This window comes from Aquarana catesbeiana, linkage group LG12 (genome assembly GCF_042186555.1).
Source record: "Aquarana catesbeiana isolate 2022-GZ linkage group LG12, ASM4218655v1, whole genome shotgun sequence".
In the NCBI taxonomy this organism is placed as follows: domain Eukaryota; kingdom Metazoa; phylum Chordata; class Amphibia; order Anura; family Ranidae; genus Aquarana; species Aquarana catesbeiana.
In genome coordinates, this window is record NC_133335.1 from 18,071,786 (window position 1) to 18,087,857 (window position 16,072).

At 45.2% G+C, this 16,072-nt stretch overlaps 1 long non-coding RNA gene across 4 annotated transcripts in view; it reads right to left on the minus strand.

The window, feature by feature from the left end:
• Positions 1–270: 270 nt before the first annotated feature.
• Positions 271–16,072, minus strand: part of LOC141113257 (uncharacterized) — a 97,974-nt gene continuing 82,172 nt past the window's right edge. For all 4 annotated transcript variants that reach the window (XR_012236755.1, XR_012236756.1, XR_012236757.1 and 1 more), the window contains exons 2-3: positions 6,058–6,233; positions 271–699 (exon numbers count right to left, since the gene is read on the minus strand). This is a non-coding gene — a long non-coding RNA (uncharacterized lncRNA). The remainder of the gene's footprint in view (positions 700–6,057; positions 6,234–16,072) is intronic.

Genomic DNA, 16,072 nt, shown 5'->3' on the forward strand with positions numbered 1-16,072 from the left:
CCTTCAGACTTTAGGGGGGCAGGACTGTGCCTAGTGGGAGAAAACAATGCCCCACCTTTGGTATTAGGGGGAGAAATAGCTGGTGTCAGTGGGAGCAATAGTGCATAATCGATTTCAGTGGGAGTAAGACTGTCCCATCATTGGAAGGAATTATGTCCCATTGTTGGTGTCAGTGGCTGGAACAATGCCTCAAGGGCCGGATAAAGGCAAGTAAAGGGCCGCAGTTTGGAGACCACTATTTTAGATAATAAATGAGACAAACCAAATGAATTGTCAGCAAGAAACATGTTTAATATGTTGCCTATGCAGAACAAAAACTCACAGCAACAAAATTCTTTCTTTCACAATTCTTTTACAATATTTACACATTTAAAATCTGGAAAAAACGGCTTTTGTCGACCAGTCATGCTGGAAAACCAGCATTCAATCAGCGCTTGCGTCCAATGGCTGCGATCAATCAGATTTTTTTTTGTCTGGTTGAATGAAAAATCTACGTGTGTTTATCCAGCTTAAAGTCTTCTCCATTACTGTCACTGTGCCCATTCAGGAAACAACTCCAGAATCTTGTTCGTAGTTGGACTTTAACAGCATTGCCGGTCTGTATCCTTTTCTTGTGTCACCAGTACTGATCTTCATCTCTGTAGCTTTTGTGTTCTTCTGTTCTCCACATCATATTACTTCACTCTTCTTATCTTGTGTCTGCAAATAAGGCAGATGAAAAATGTTTGTGGTTTGCAGCGACTGAAAAGCTTTCTGTGAACTCTTAATCACTTCCTGCCCGACCTATTGTAATAATACGGCCGGGCGGGTGCTGTTAACCCAGGTGGACATCATGTGATGTCCTCCCACTCACCGGCCCTCTGTGGGTGAACACAGATCATTGTATTGGGCTGCAATGTGTGACCATGGTAACATATGATCGCTGAGACCAATCACAGCGATCACGTCAGTTGTAAACAAACAATGGCTTGTCATTCATAGCCATTGTGATCTCTGATTGGTCATAATGATTACATGGTACAAGGCCAATCACAGCAGATCTGTACCATGTGATAGCTGTGGCCAAACATAGCTATCACAATATCATAAAATGGCACAGTGCAAAAATGACTGCCTGTACAGTGATCATCACTAATAACCAATCATAGTGTAAAGAAAAAAAAACCTGAAAACACTGCATTGCTCCAGTGACAGTATTTAAAAAAAAAAAAGTTGCAAAAAAGGAAAATAAAATTATAAATTGTAAAAAAAAAAAAAAAAAGTTTTTCTTTTTTACATACTGTCACCAGTGTTAATATTAAAATTGTGACAAAAAATTACAATTTAAAAAAAAAACTCGCCATGCCTCTTACTAAATACCTAAGGCTGTCTACTTTCCAAAAAGGGGTTATTTGGGGGTGTTTGTTCTGGCATTTTAGGGCCTCAAGAAATGAGCCATCAGTACATCAGGATGAATTTACAAATATATACAGGTGCGTCTCAAAAAATCATCAAAAAGTTAATTTATTTCAGTAATTCAATTTAAAAAGTGAAACTCATATTTTATATTGATTCATTACACACAGAGTGATATATTTATAAACATTTCTTTCTTTTAATTCTGATGATTAAGGCTTACAGCTAGTGAAAACCCAAAATTCAGTTTCTCAGAAAAATTAGACTATTACATAAGACCAATAAAAAAAAAAGGATTTTTAATACAGAAATGCTGGCTCAGTGAAAAGTATACAAACAGGGCCATGGATAAATCCATAGAAAAAAAACAAGCTTAACTTACCACCATCCCGCAGACAACCAAATAACCTGTCTAACAGTATGCATTAAAAGCAGGGGTTTAGTCTGCACACATTTGTGAATGCATGCGTAAGCCACAGAGCCTCGTCAAGGCACCCTGGTATCTGTGGTACCGAACACTAACTTACTGTATAAGTGTCCCCACAGTGGAGGCATATGCATTCTGATGGATAGGTGAGAGCAGGTGGACTTCAGTCCAAATGTGTGCAGACTAAACCCCTGCTTTTAACGCATACTGTTAGACAGGTTATTAGGTTGTCTGCGGGCTGGTGGTAAGTTAAGCTTGTTTTTTTCCATGGCCCTGTTTGTACCTATTGTTAGCCTTCCAATGCTTCTTACTGCGTTAACCAGCTATAGATGTGAGCAAGTGGCGTTTTTTGTATCACTTAGTGAAAAGTCTGTCCATGTACAGTATAGTGTGCACTCAATATTTTGTTGGGCACCTTTTGCATGAATTACTGCATCAATGCAGCGTGGCATGGAGGCGATCAGCCTGTGGCACTGCTGAGGTGTTATGGAAGTCCAGGTTGCTTTTGATAGCGGCCTTCAGCTCATCTGCTTTGTTGGGTCTGGTGTCTCTCATCTTCCTCTTGACAATACCCCACAGATGACTGTCTTTCAGACAGCACTGAAATCTGAAAATTGGCCTGGGCAGAAAGGGGGTGAAAGCGTCCAGTTATGAAGGGGTTAAGCTGACCATAGATGGATTGAAATTAGGCTGGTTCAGCAAGGACCGGCTAAATTTCGATCCATTTTACGGCCATTCCTGTTCAAGAGCAATGCTTGTTGGAAATTATGCTTTGATCAGCGCTGTAGCACTGATCAGTGTATTCTGACGGCAGCAGAGTACCATCCACTATCAGAATACAATAACGCAGCAGATGTGTGGATTGGGGAATCAGTGCAGTTGCGGGCTGAACGGAAAAAAATAATTGTGCCATGTATGGCCAGAATTAGGGGCCTGTGCTGTAGTAGTGACTGTCCAGGGGATTATTGGGAAGTTTACAGTGTGCTTGTTAGACTTCATTGGATACATTGTTTTATTTGTTTGCTAGGTGCACCAGATTTCTTTGCGCTAGATCAGGGGTAGGCAACCTGGGGCCCTGCAGCTGTTGTGGAACTACATTTCCCATGAGGCATTGCAAGGCTGGCAGTTACAAGTACTCCCAGAGGCATGATGGGACTTGTAGTTCTGCAACAGCTGGGGGGGGCCCAGGTTGCCTACCCCTGCGCTAGATGCTTTACATTTTGCAGATAAAACCATACGCTCAGACAGTGTGTTGGTGGTGCTGGAGGCGCGATTTGCCCCGACACAGACTCCTAAACATTGTCAGCTCAAAGTATCTGCCCTGTCTGGCTTCTGAGCCATTACTTATAAATACAATGCACTCGCTGGCATTTCAAACTGCCAACAAAAATATGGAGGCCAAGCAGGAGGAGAGTAAAGAGTGTCACACTTTGATTTATGTCATATAAAAACAAACATGTTTATTTGGAAAAATGGTATGGTCTGCCTGCTTGACACCGAATATTTTTCTTCTCCATTTCTCATGGTGATGGGGGATTTTTATTTGTTATAGTCATGGACTTGAATAATGCTGGTAGGCCAGAGGTCTCTAGATTGCTGTGAACTGTCATATGATGGACTGTGGGGGGGCTGTAGTCACACATTATTATCGCTCACATGAAGATAGCACACCTGTCATGGCAGCGTGTGTACAGATATTGATCCAGACTTGTGTGTTACTCATTCAGTTCATTGTGACACCAAGCTGCACACAGAGCCTGATGTCCCAATTATGTTGGGGTAAGTTGGGTACACATGGGTCGAAATTTGTCCGGTTCAGACGGAAGTCTGAGTGTGGTGGGCCTCCTTGTGCAGCAGAAGATGATTATTAGACTGGCTTCTGTCGAACCGCCCTGCTGGAAAACCAGCATTTGATCAGCTGCTGCCGTGCTGAACATTAAATTCCGACGGTGGGGGAGTCCCTGCCATCAGAAAACAATAGCGCAGAGGGGGGAATATGAGGGATTTTTTTTTTTTCGTTCAGGCTGATGGTTGAACGGGCAAAAAAAAACTCCACAGTGTGTACCCAGCTTTTGAGGCTAGGTCCAGGTTATCACTTCCACACCTCTCTCATCAGAAGGTCACTGCTGCTCAAGAAAATTTGGAAGACTTCAAACAACAAAGGGAGTCTCACAGAAGAGGATGCTGTGTACTATAGAATGGTTGAACATACACAAATGGTCCAGCAGTCACATCTTTCAATGCCAAAAAAAAAGTGAATTTTCTTTGGCTGGTCATAGATTACTCATTTTATTTTTTTAAATCCTACGGGCTGATAAAAAAAAAAAAAAAAAAAAAAAAAAGCACATTCCTGCATCCACACTTCTGAACCAGCTGAATTTTCTATCCATATATGGCCAGCTTAAAGTGGCTCTAAAGGCTGAAGGTTTTCTTACCTTCATGCATTCTATGGTAAAAAAAAAAAAACCTTCAGTGCGCAGCAATCCCTCCTCAGCCTCCCCTCCCCCCCCCCCATACTTACCTGAGCCTGATCCCGAACCAGCGATGTGCACGAGAGCCGAGGCTTTCCCTCCTCATTGGCTCTCGCTGCTGTCAATCACAGCCAGTGAGGAGGGGGTGGGGCTGAGCTGCGCTCTGTGTCTTATGGATGCAACACGGGCTTCCAGTGCCAGGAGGGCGTCATTAGACACCCTCCCATGATCGTGCTGCTCACAGGGTCAGTGTGCACTGTGATCGTCGAGTCCTTCGGATCACACAACAGGGGTAACACGTGATTAGCCATCAGCCAATGACAGCTGATCACGGAAGTACAGAATATCGGCTTTTTTTTTTCTCCTCGTGATCTGTGCCCGCCAGTGCTGCTAATCAGTGCCCACTAGTGCCTCATCATGTGTCACCTATCAATTGCCACCTCTCAGTGCCTCCTTATCAGTGCCCATCAGTGAAGGAGAAAAATTATCTGTTTGCAAACTTTTATAACAAACTAGGAAAAAATATTTATTCCCCCCAAAAAATTTTTTGTCTTTTTTTGTTTCTTTAGCAAAAAAGGAAAAAACCCACTGGTGATTAAATACCACCAAAAGAAAGTTCTATTTGTGTGAAAAAAAAATTATAAAAATGTAATTTGGGTACAGTGTTGCATGACCGCGCAATTGTCATTCAAAGGGTGACAGCGCTGAAAATTGGCCTGGGCAGGAAGGGGGTGTAAGTGCCCGGTAAGCAAGTAGTGTGAAGCCTGGAGCAGCCAGAATCAACAGCAGCTGTGCATGGTAACTGATCAGCTTCTAGCGTTCATTTGCAGAGCTTAGCTGAACATGCAGCAAGTTATAGCTTTTTAATATACTTTTATACTTGTGAATTCAACCAATCAGATTTAGTTTTCCCTTCACCAACCGTCATTTTGCAAGGCAGGTGTAGATCTGATATTCTTGCACAGCTCAGACCAGTATTTAAAGCAGCTCCGGTCAGTCTTTGTGATGGGTATTCCTGTGTTAGCTGGCATTGTGTGTGTGCGCTGTGTAGCTAAGCCCCGGGAGAAGCTCCACACTGTCATCTCTCCTGTCAGTGACCAAGGTGAGCAGAGAAATGACTCACCCATACAGAGAAAGGAGGGAGCCTGGGTCCCAGCCCAGTACACTCTCCCTCTCCCCGAGCGCACACCGCTGACAGGTTGACAGGTGAAGCCATCCGAAAAGTTTGTACAGCTCCTCCACTGTCTTGGTGTGTGGCCCCCTGCGGACACCTGCTCAGAGACATAAATCACAAGGTTCAAGCCTGCTGCCGCCGCCTCTGTTTCAGCAGGGAGAGGTATTATGTGATGCAGCGTTTACACACATACAGCCCTGTCCTAATATAAACTATGTCCTGCTGACATTCCACACATTCCCCATAATCCACAACCTGCCGACACTTCTCAAATCCAACTGAACAGATTTCAGGACGCCTCTGAAGCCGCTCTGGACTGACAGACATCACACTGGGTGAGGCATGACATATAGGACCACATCCGGGATGTACAGTATATATATTTTGAGGTCACAGCAGTATGAGCTGGGTATGCTGACAGGGGCACCTACGGCTCAAATATCAGCTGATTCATTATGAATGGGGCAAAATTTGAGCCATTCATGGCGGCCCTAACATAGCAAAGTTATAGTGCCATCCAAAAAAAAATAAAAATTTCACTTACAAAAAAAAAAAAAAAAAAGCACCTCTTGGATAAAGAAGACTCTTACCTCCTTGGCAGGTGGCAAATCCAAACTTTGCTGTCCTAAAGATCTTTGCCATTCAACGCCATTTCTGTGTCTTGTAAGGGCAGTGGATGGTACCATGACAGCATATGGTGGGGACCCAGGCAACTGACACAGTGAGGAGTGTTGCACATTTATAAATTTTGATGGAGGCTGTAGCTCTGAAAAACAGACATTGGGACACAATTTGTACGGTTCCCAAAGCAAGCCAAGTCCTTTCTTGTATTAGAGAGAGGTATGGACTCCAGAGAAGGAGATATCATTTTGCCCCCCCCCCCCCTTACAAATCATTAGTAAGACCTCATCTGGAATATGAAGTTCAATTTTGGGCACCAGTTCTCAAAAAGGATATCGGGGAACTGGAGAAAGTGCAGAGAAGGGCAACCAAACTGATAAGAGGCATGGAGGAGCTCAGCTATTAGGAGAGATTAGAGGAACTGAATTTATTCTCTCTTGAGAGGAGGAGATTAAGGGGGGATATGATCAACATGTATAAATATATAAGGGGGGATATGATCATCATGTACATAGGGGGGGGGGGGGGGGGGATATGATCACCATGTACATAAGGGGGGGGGGGGGGGGGGATATGATCACCATGTATAAACACATAAGGGGCGGATATGATCACCATGTTTATAAATACATAAGGGGTCCTTATAGTGAACTTGTTGAGTTATTCACTTTAAAGTCATCACAGAGGACATGGGGATACTTCTTACATCTGGAGGAAAAGAGATTTTATCTCCAAATATGGAAAGGTTTCTTCACAGTAAGAGCTGTAAAAATGTGGAATAAACTCCCTCCAGAGCTGGTTCTGGTCAGCTCAGTAGATTGTTTTAAAAAACCTCTTGACATCCGGAGGCCATCATATGACGGCCTCGACTTTCGGGGGTTATATCTGAATGATGCCTGAGGCTACAGACATCATTCAGATACCGGCATTTTCAGCCGGCAATTCCGTACACCATAAGAACAATCATAGCGGCTGTTCCGCCACTTGATCGTTCTTACGGGTGGCGAAAGGGGACACCCCCCCCTCCCGCCGATCTCCGGTGCTTCTACCGACTCACCTCAGCGATCGGTGAGTCGGATAGCGGATCCGCAGGTGCCGGATGTAGATCATAGAGATTTCCGGCGGACCAGATGGTCGCCGGAGTCTCTATGATCGTTCGGAGGCCGGGCGCGATGTTGTGACGTCACGCCCGGCCACTGCATTTAAAAAAACGGCGCCGCTTCAGCTGGGAAGCGGTGATCGTTTTTTTTTTTTATTATTATTTTAGGCTTCCCAGCCTAGAGGTGAGATGTGGGGTCTTATTGACTCCATATCTCACTGTAAAGAGGACTGATCATGTCATATTCCTATTACAAGGGATGTTTACATTCCTTGTAATAGGAAAAAAAGTGATCAAAAAAAATTATTTTTTTTTAAAGTGTCAAAATAAAGAATTTTAAGTAAAATTAACAATAAAAAAAAAATAAAATATTTTTTTAAGCGCCCCTGTCCCCGTGAGCTTTCACGCAGAAGCGAACGCATACGCAAGTCCCGCCCACATATGAAAACGGTGTTAAAACCACACATGTGAGGTATCGCCGCGAACGTTAGAGCGAGAGCAATAATTTTGGCCCTAGACCGCCTCTGTAACTCAAAACATGTAACCAGTAAAAAATTTTAAAGCGTCGCCTATGGGGATTTTTAAGTACCAAAGTTTGGCGCCATTCCACGAGTGTGTGCAATTTTGAAGCGTGACATGTTAGGTATCTATTTACTCAGTGTAACTTCATCTTTTACACAATGCAAAAAAATTTGGCTAACTTTGCTGTTTTTTTTTTTGTTTTTTTTTAAAGCATGAAACTGTTTTTTTCCAAAAAAAAACGCGTTTGAAAAATTGCTGCGCAAATACCGTGCAAGATAAAAAGTTGCAACGACCGCCATTGTATTCTCTAGGGTCTCTGCTAAAAAAACATATATATTGTTTGGGGGTTCTATGTAATTTTATAGCAAAGAAATGATGATTTTTTACATGTAGGAGCGAAGTGTCAGAATTGGCCTGGATGCGAAGTGGTTAAGAAAGGCCTGGATTCTTTCCTAAATGTATATAATATGACTGGATACCACAATTTTTAGGTAAAGTTGATCATCCGATTGCCTCTTGGGGATCATAAAGGATATTTTTCCCCTACTGGAGCAAATTGGATTATTCTTTGCTGTTTTTTGCCTTCTTCTGGATCAACTGTGGGTACAGGATTGTGTATACAGGATTGTAATCTCCCCCCCCCCCCCCTTATTGGTTGAACTGGATGGACTTGTGTCTTTTTTCAACCTGACTATGTAACATCAAAGCCCCCCCCCCCCCCATCACATCAGAAGCCCCCCTTCAGATCAGAGGTCCCCGCATCACATCATAAACCTTCCATTATATCAGAGGTGCCCCATCACATCAGTGCCCCCCCCCCCCCCCCCCATCATATCAGAAGCCCTCCTTCACATCAGGGGCCATCCTCCATCACATTAGAAACCCCCCTTCACATCAGAGCTCCCCCCCCCCCATCACATCAGAAGCCCTGCTAAACATCAGAGCTACAGGTGAGCTCAGGACCATGGGAAAGTGCTTCTCCGGTGAAACCAGGAGGAACGCTGGGAACATCCGTTCCCAATCCCTCTTGAGACTAATCACCCTGAGAGCGACATGTATTATATCACTGCCGGGGTCACAGCTGTGATTACTCAGCTAGGGTAGCCAAGGATGCAGCTATTCAAACACGATTTGTGTTTGAATAGTTACATTGGAGGGCGGGGCAGATATTGGAAGTCTAACAGTTCCCCAATGTCTTCATAAAGAGTACCTGTCATCTGCCCATGCTATCACATAGGGGGCTGCTTAGTGGGATCATATGAATATATACATCAATGGTTGATAAAATTAATAAACGAACAGTCTACCAACATAAATAAAGTGAAATGAAAAACGATTTCATATAATTACACTCCCAGCTAACTAAGTCGTCCACATGTACCTCTCATTGTGTAGCTTTAGCATTTGGGTCTTTAAAGCGGGGGTCCACCCACACCGCCAAAAAAAAAAATATTAAAAGCCAGCAGCTACAAATACTGCAGCTGCTGACTTTTAATACATGGGTACTTACCTGTCCCAGGGTCCAGCGATGTCGGCAGGCGACGCCGAGAACCCGCTCGGTTCTCGGCAGCTGCCGCCGCCATCCTAGGTGAGGGAATCAGGAAGTGAAGCATTGCGGCTTCACTTCCCAGTTCCCTACTGCGCATGCGCAGGTCGCACTGTGCGTCCCAAGTGGTCCCCGCTCTCTCCTGGGAGCTTTGTGTTCCCAGCAGACAGCGCGGTGGGGACGGGAAGAGGCGTAGACTCCCATGGGAGTCTATGCCGGAAGTGGATGCAAATACCTGTCTTAGACAGGTATCTGCACCCCCCTCCCCCCTGAAAGGTGCCAAATGTGACACCGGAGGGGGGGAGGGTTCCGAAAAGCGGAAGTTCCATTTTTGTGTGGAACTCCGCTTTAAGCACCATACCTATAGGCCCATTGCGGCTTACCCATAACATCACTGAAAAACGACAAATGGGAGAGATCTGCTCCAACCCGCCTGTGATCTGTGAGGCCCCATACATTGGGCACGCTCCCAGCACCATGGGAACAAGTGCTCTCCCTATTCGAAGACCCGCTTATGCGCAGTACTTCTCCTGTCACCACACCGGCTGAGCTCAGCACTGCTACAACAGGAGAGGAAACATAAAGTGTGGTCATGTAGACGCGTTTCACACATACATCTTGTGCTTAATCATTATTGGTAATGATTAAGCACAAGATGTATGTGTGAAACGTGTCTACGTGACCACACTTTGGGGTCTTTGGTGTTATCTTTGTGAAACAAAATAAAAGGCAAATCGGAAGTTCTGGATGTGCAGCCATTTCTTTATTCTTTCCAAGTTTCCCACGGAGGTGGGCCGGGGCTAGCAGTCTGCAAGATACTCCAATAAGCCTTATCTCTATAACGCCTTATCTCACCTGGAGCAGCAGTTCTTTTTCTTGTATACAACAGGAGAGAGGGACAGCCCATTTGAAAGAGGAAGATCGCTCATTTCGGTGATGCTGGGAGTGCAATGTATGGGGCTTCCCAGAATAAAGGCATGATAATGCGGATCTCCATTTGAAGTTTTTACAATGCTGTGGGTAAGCTGCGATGGACCTACAGGTATGGCACTTAAACTCTAAATTTGAACACCTACAATGTTTTTAAAGGTATTGGGGCCCTTACAGGGGACATTTTATTGCAAAGGTAAACTAAGCTTTTATTATTAGGTTACCTGTTTTGCTGTGAGAACCTTAACTATTCTCTGTTTTTAACTGGAATTCGGTTCCTTTGGTGACAGGGTCTCTTTAATGTCAGATAATAGGTGCACAGCGTTACCCATAATTCTGCTTGCTTTGGCATCCACTCTCCCATCCCTGCACCTGCCGGCACTGGTAATAGGTTACACCCATCAGGTGGGGGATGTAATTTTGTGTAATTACAGAGTGCCCCTACTTAACTGATCAGACAATAAGGCTGTAAAACACTGTCCATCAATAGGAATACATGGGAATGTGCTGCATTGCATACACTGTATTGAAATGTGATAGCCGCACACTGTACAGGCTGCAGGGAGAAATGAAGAAATAACACCCCTGAAGGGGATATTTCCTTCAAGTCTCATCTTTCAAAGGCTGATTTTCAGCTTCCCTGAGGGAGGAGGGCAGTGCAGAGACCCATCCACCTCATCAGTCTTAGGGGTTCGCTTAGACACCCCCACATTCCAGATGAGCTGGATTCTGAGAAAGTCCCATGACATGCCGTGCCATGAGCAGTTATGAAGTGTCCTCGGGGCCTGGCTTAGGTGGAGACACAGGGTGAGGCGGGACAAGCTTCCCCTACTCAGTCACCTGTGAACAGATTTGGAAGATACATGATGCACTGAGGTCAGGTGAGCATCATAGTTGGTGTACGTGATGGCAGACAATGGAGACAAGAATTTACAGATTATCTGGATAAGACGGAACATGACTGCCAGCCATGTTTATTCTGTGTATTTTCAGTGCAGAGTCAGGGACTGCATACCAGTCGTCGCTACTGTATACATATAATTTCCTTTTTTGAATGTGAAATGAGATTGCTAGCTTTCAGGACTATACAGGTCACATACATCTCATGATTCATTCAAAGTATTGGGAATCCTGTGCACACCAATACAGGTGCCTAAACCTAATGCTTTACGTAATATTCCAGACCTCTGGCAGTATATATTATCTACTTGCCGGCCGGCTGCCCTATAGCAGATTTACTGCTACAGGGCGTCTGTTCTGCGCAGAATCATTATTATTATACAGGATTTATATAGCGGCAACAGTTTGCGCAGCGCTTTACAACATGGAAGCAGACAGTACAGTTACAATACAAATCAATACAGGAGGGATCAGAGTGCTCTGCTCATTAGAGCTTACAATATAGAAGCATGTATATATGTGTAATTCTGCACTTTTGGGTAGGGGGCGCGTCACTTCGCTTCTGTGATTAGTTACAGCAGAAGCCGATCAGCGGGTGCCGGCCAATGAATGACGGCTGGCACCCGCTGATCGGCGAGTAGACAGGCTGGACAGAGCTCTAAGTAAACAATGCAGAGCTCCGTCCTGTCAAAGGGGATGTGCTGGATTTTGTTTCCCTGCAAAGCACATCCCTTCGTAATAGTACCTCACGCAGTACACAAAAACACTGGTTAGGCACACATTTAACCCTTTGATGACCCTAGATGTTTAACCCCTTCCCAGCCAGGGTCATTAGTACAGTGACAGTGCATATTTATAGCACAGATCACTGTATCAGTGTCAATGGTTCCCACAAAGTGTCAGTGTCCGGTTGTCTGCCGTAATATCGCAGTCCCGCTATAAATCGCTGATTGCTGCCATTACTAGTATAAAAAATAAATAAAAATTGCTGTATATATCCCATAGTTTGTAGGCGCTATAACTTTTGCGCAAATCACTCAATATACACTTATTGGGGTTTTTTTTTTTGTTTTTACTAAAAACATGTAGAAGAATACATATTAGCCTACATTTATGAAGACATTTATTTATTTATTTTTTTTAATTGCATGTGTTTTATAGCAGAATGTAAATGACACTGTTTGGTCTTTTTTTGTTTGTAGCACAAAACATAAAAACCCCAGTGGTGACAAAATACCACCAAAAGAAAGCTCTATTAGTGGGGGAATAATGACATAAATGACATTTGGGTACAGCATTGCATGACCGAGCAATTATCAGTTAAAATAACACAGTGCCCTATCACAAATAATGGTCTTGTCATGAAGGGGGGTAAATCTTTTGGAGATCAAGTGGTTATGAGTGAGGACTTGTATGTGGTTGGTATTGAGAAAGTTTACCTTGATGGTGCGAGAGGGTGACAGTGATCTGGGTATATGAGAGAGGGTGATATGGGGGTGGGGGTTCTGGTATACAGAGAATAGGTGCTAGTTATATAATCTGGTGGTAATTACAGTTGGCACACTAAGACACGCCAATGCTCAGAATTGGCATCCATCTGCTGGGAAGCAATTATGAATGTGACAGCTTCCCATTCAGGGATAGTGGGCTACTAGGACGTCGGCTTCCTGGCAACCAAAGCTGAGATTTTGTATATAAACATTGGGGGGCTGGGGATTCTGGCTGATGTTATTTCCCAAATATGGCAATGGAATCTCCTGACCGGCAGCTAAATAGAGTTGAGGATGGGTCATTGGTTGCTATGATGCTGTCAGATGGACAGCATCTTAGCAACCAGTGACACTGTGCAGCCTACAGCATCCAAAGATGTTGAATATTCAATGGGGCTGGAGTGTTCTTCAGGGGCAGTATGGCCTCAGTGTTGCTTCCACCATGAGATACATTCATATACACCTATTTCTGACAGGTGCAAGAATTTTGTTGCAGGCACTTTGCCATGCAGAGGCACAGCACAATTCTACAGCACTCCTCATTTTCCAATCTGCCCTAGAAATGGCAGGTAGAGAATTTGTCAGTACTTATGTCAGACACTGGAGGTCCTGAGATGGTGGGTGTGATCTGGAGGGGGCCGCGGGCTCACATGTCTCTGGCAGGGACGCAGAGTAAAGCGATGAACTCAGGAAAGTGACTGATTGCTGACAAGATCTGTGAGATGTGTTTATGGATCAACACACAGAGAATAATACAGGATGTGAATACAATGTACAACAGCAACATTTCCAATCCTGTGTTGTCTAAATAAATATATAGACAGATAAAGTGCCATCACATTCTATAGCAATGTACTTCCCATAAGCCTTCCTAGGCGTGTCAGTCACTTGCTGCTCAGAGGCAAAAAAGATGAGTGCACAAAACTAATCCTCAGCAGTTAGGATGGTAATAATAGCAGAGGGGTGTCAGTCACATACAGCGAGGGAAAAAAAGTATTTGATCCCCTGCTGATTTTGTATGTTTGCCCACTGACAAAGAAATGATCAGTCTATAACAAAAAAATACAGAAAATGCACCACTTGTCTACAGGGCACTTTTACCCCCCCTCCTGCCCAGGCCATTTTTCAGCTTTCAGCGCTGTCACACTTTGAATGAGAATTGCGTGGTCATGCAACACTGTACCCAAATGAATTTTTTATAATTTTCTTCACACAAATAGAGATTTCATTTGGTGGTATTTAATCACTGCTGGGTTTTTATTTTTTAACAAAAAAGAAAAAAAGACCGAAATTTTTGAAAAAAAAAAAGGTTTTCTTGATTTCTGTCAGTAAATTTTGTAAATAAGTAATTTTTCTCCTTCACTGACTGGCACTGATCAGGTGGCACCTATGGGCACTGATGAGGGGGCACTTATTAACGGCACTTCCGCATTTACATGTGACCGGCTGTGATTGGATACAGACGATCACATGCTTAAAGAGCCGCGTGATCTGCTTTTTACAGAGATCACCCCCGCGGGCTCACAAGAGTGGCTGTTTTGGGCGCTGTCATATGACGTTCACCCAGAACGAGAGCCGCACCGTCCTTCCGTCATTTGAAGATGGGTGGGTGGGAAGTGGGTAAAAAAAAAAAAATTTATAAATTGATTTGCATTTTAATGCGTGAAATAAGTATTTGATCCCCTATCAATCAGCAAGATTTCTGGCTCCCAGGTGTCTCCTATACAGGTAACGAGCACTCTCTTAAGGCCGGGTTCACACTGATCTGACAAACGCTCCGACATTGGGAGCTTGTCGAATGACGTGTGAAATCCAATGTTTCCCTATGGGAGCCGTCCTAACTGGTCCGACACAAGTCGTTCCGACTTTAGAAATGCTCCCTGTACTACTTTGGTCCGACTTTGATCCTACTTCAGCCCATTGACTATCATTGAAGTCGGATCAAAGGCAGATCCCCGTCTCACATGATCCGACTTCGGCATGCGACTTGTGCTCAGATGATCTTGAGGGGGAAGCCAAATTTTAAATAAAAAAACGGCATGGGTTCCCCCTGGTATGGACCTTAAGGGGAAACCCCCTACGCCGAAAAAACGTTGTGGGGGCCCCCCCCAAATCCATATCAGACCCTTATCCGAGCACGCAGCCCGGCCAGTCAGGAATGGGGGTGGGGACAAGCGAGCGCCCCTCCTGAACCGTACCAGGCCGCATGCCCTCAACATGGGGGGTGGGTGCTTTGTGGGAGGGGGGCGCCCTGCGGGCCCCCACCCCAAAGCACCTTGTCCCCATGTTGATGAGGACAAGGGCCTCTTCCAGACAACCCTGGCCGTTGGTTGTCGGGGTCTGCGGGCGGGGGGCTTATCGGAATCCGGGAGCCGCCTTTAATAAGAGGGCCCCAGATCCTGGCCCCCCCACCCTATGTAAATGAGCATGGGGTACATGGTACCCCTACCCATTCACCTAGGGAAAAAGTGTCAATAAAAAAACACAGTATACAGTTTTTTAAAGTAATTTATTAGGCCGCTCCGGGGTCTACTTCCGACTTAGGTGGTCTTCTTCCGGCTTCGGGGGTCTCTCTTCTGCCGGCTCCTCCGCTATCTTCTGCGGCTCTTTTGCTAGCGGTGGCCCAGACTTCTGCCTTCTTCCCTCTTCTCTTCTTCCGATGTTGACACGACGCTCTCTCCAGCTGGAATGCTCTCTGATGGACTTATATAGGACTTATATAGGCGGTGACCCCGCCCCCTTATGAGGTCACTGTCCCGGGGCATGCTGGGACTGCCGTCATAAGGGGGCATGGTCAACATCACCTGTGACCACGCCCCCTAAAACGTCACAGTCCCAGCATGCCCAAGGACTGTGATGGCATAAGGGGGCGGGGTCACCGCCTATATAAGTCACATCGGAGCTCTCAGAGAGCATTCCAGCCGGAGAGAGCGTCGTGTCAACATCGGAAGAAGAGAAGAGGGAAGAAGGCAGAAGTCCGGGCCACCGCTAGCAAAAGAGCCGCAGAAGATGGCGGAGGAGCCGGCAGAAGATCAAGACACCGGAGAGACCCCCCCGAAGTCGGAAGAAGACCCCCGGAGTCGGAAAAGGACCCCTGAAGTCGGAAGAAGACCCTGGAGCTGCCTAATAAATTACTTTAAAAACCTGTGTACTGTGTTTTTTCATTGACACTTTTTTCCCTACATGAATGGGTAAGGGTACAATGTACCCCATACTCATTCACAAACGGTGGGGGGCCCGGGATCTGGGGGCCCCCATATTAAAGGGGGTTCCTGGATTTCGATAAGCCCCCCCCATCCGCAGACCCCAACAACCAATGGCCAGGGTTGTCGGGAAGAGGCCCTTGTCCTCATCAACATGGGTTCCAACATGGGCGTAGGGGGTTCCCCTTAGGATCCATACCAGACCCAAGGGCCTGGTATGCCCCTGGAGGGGGAACCCGTGTCGGTTTTTTATTTAAAATTTGGCGCAGAGTTCCCCCTCAAGATTCATACCAA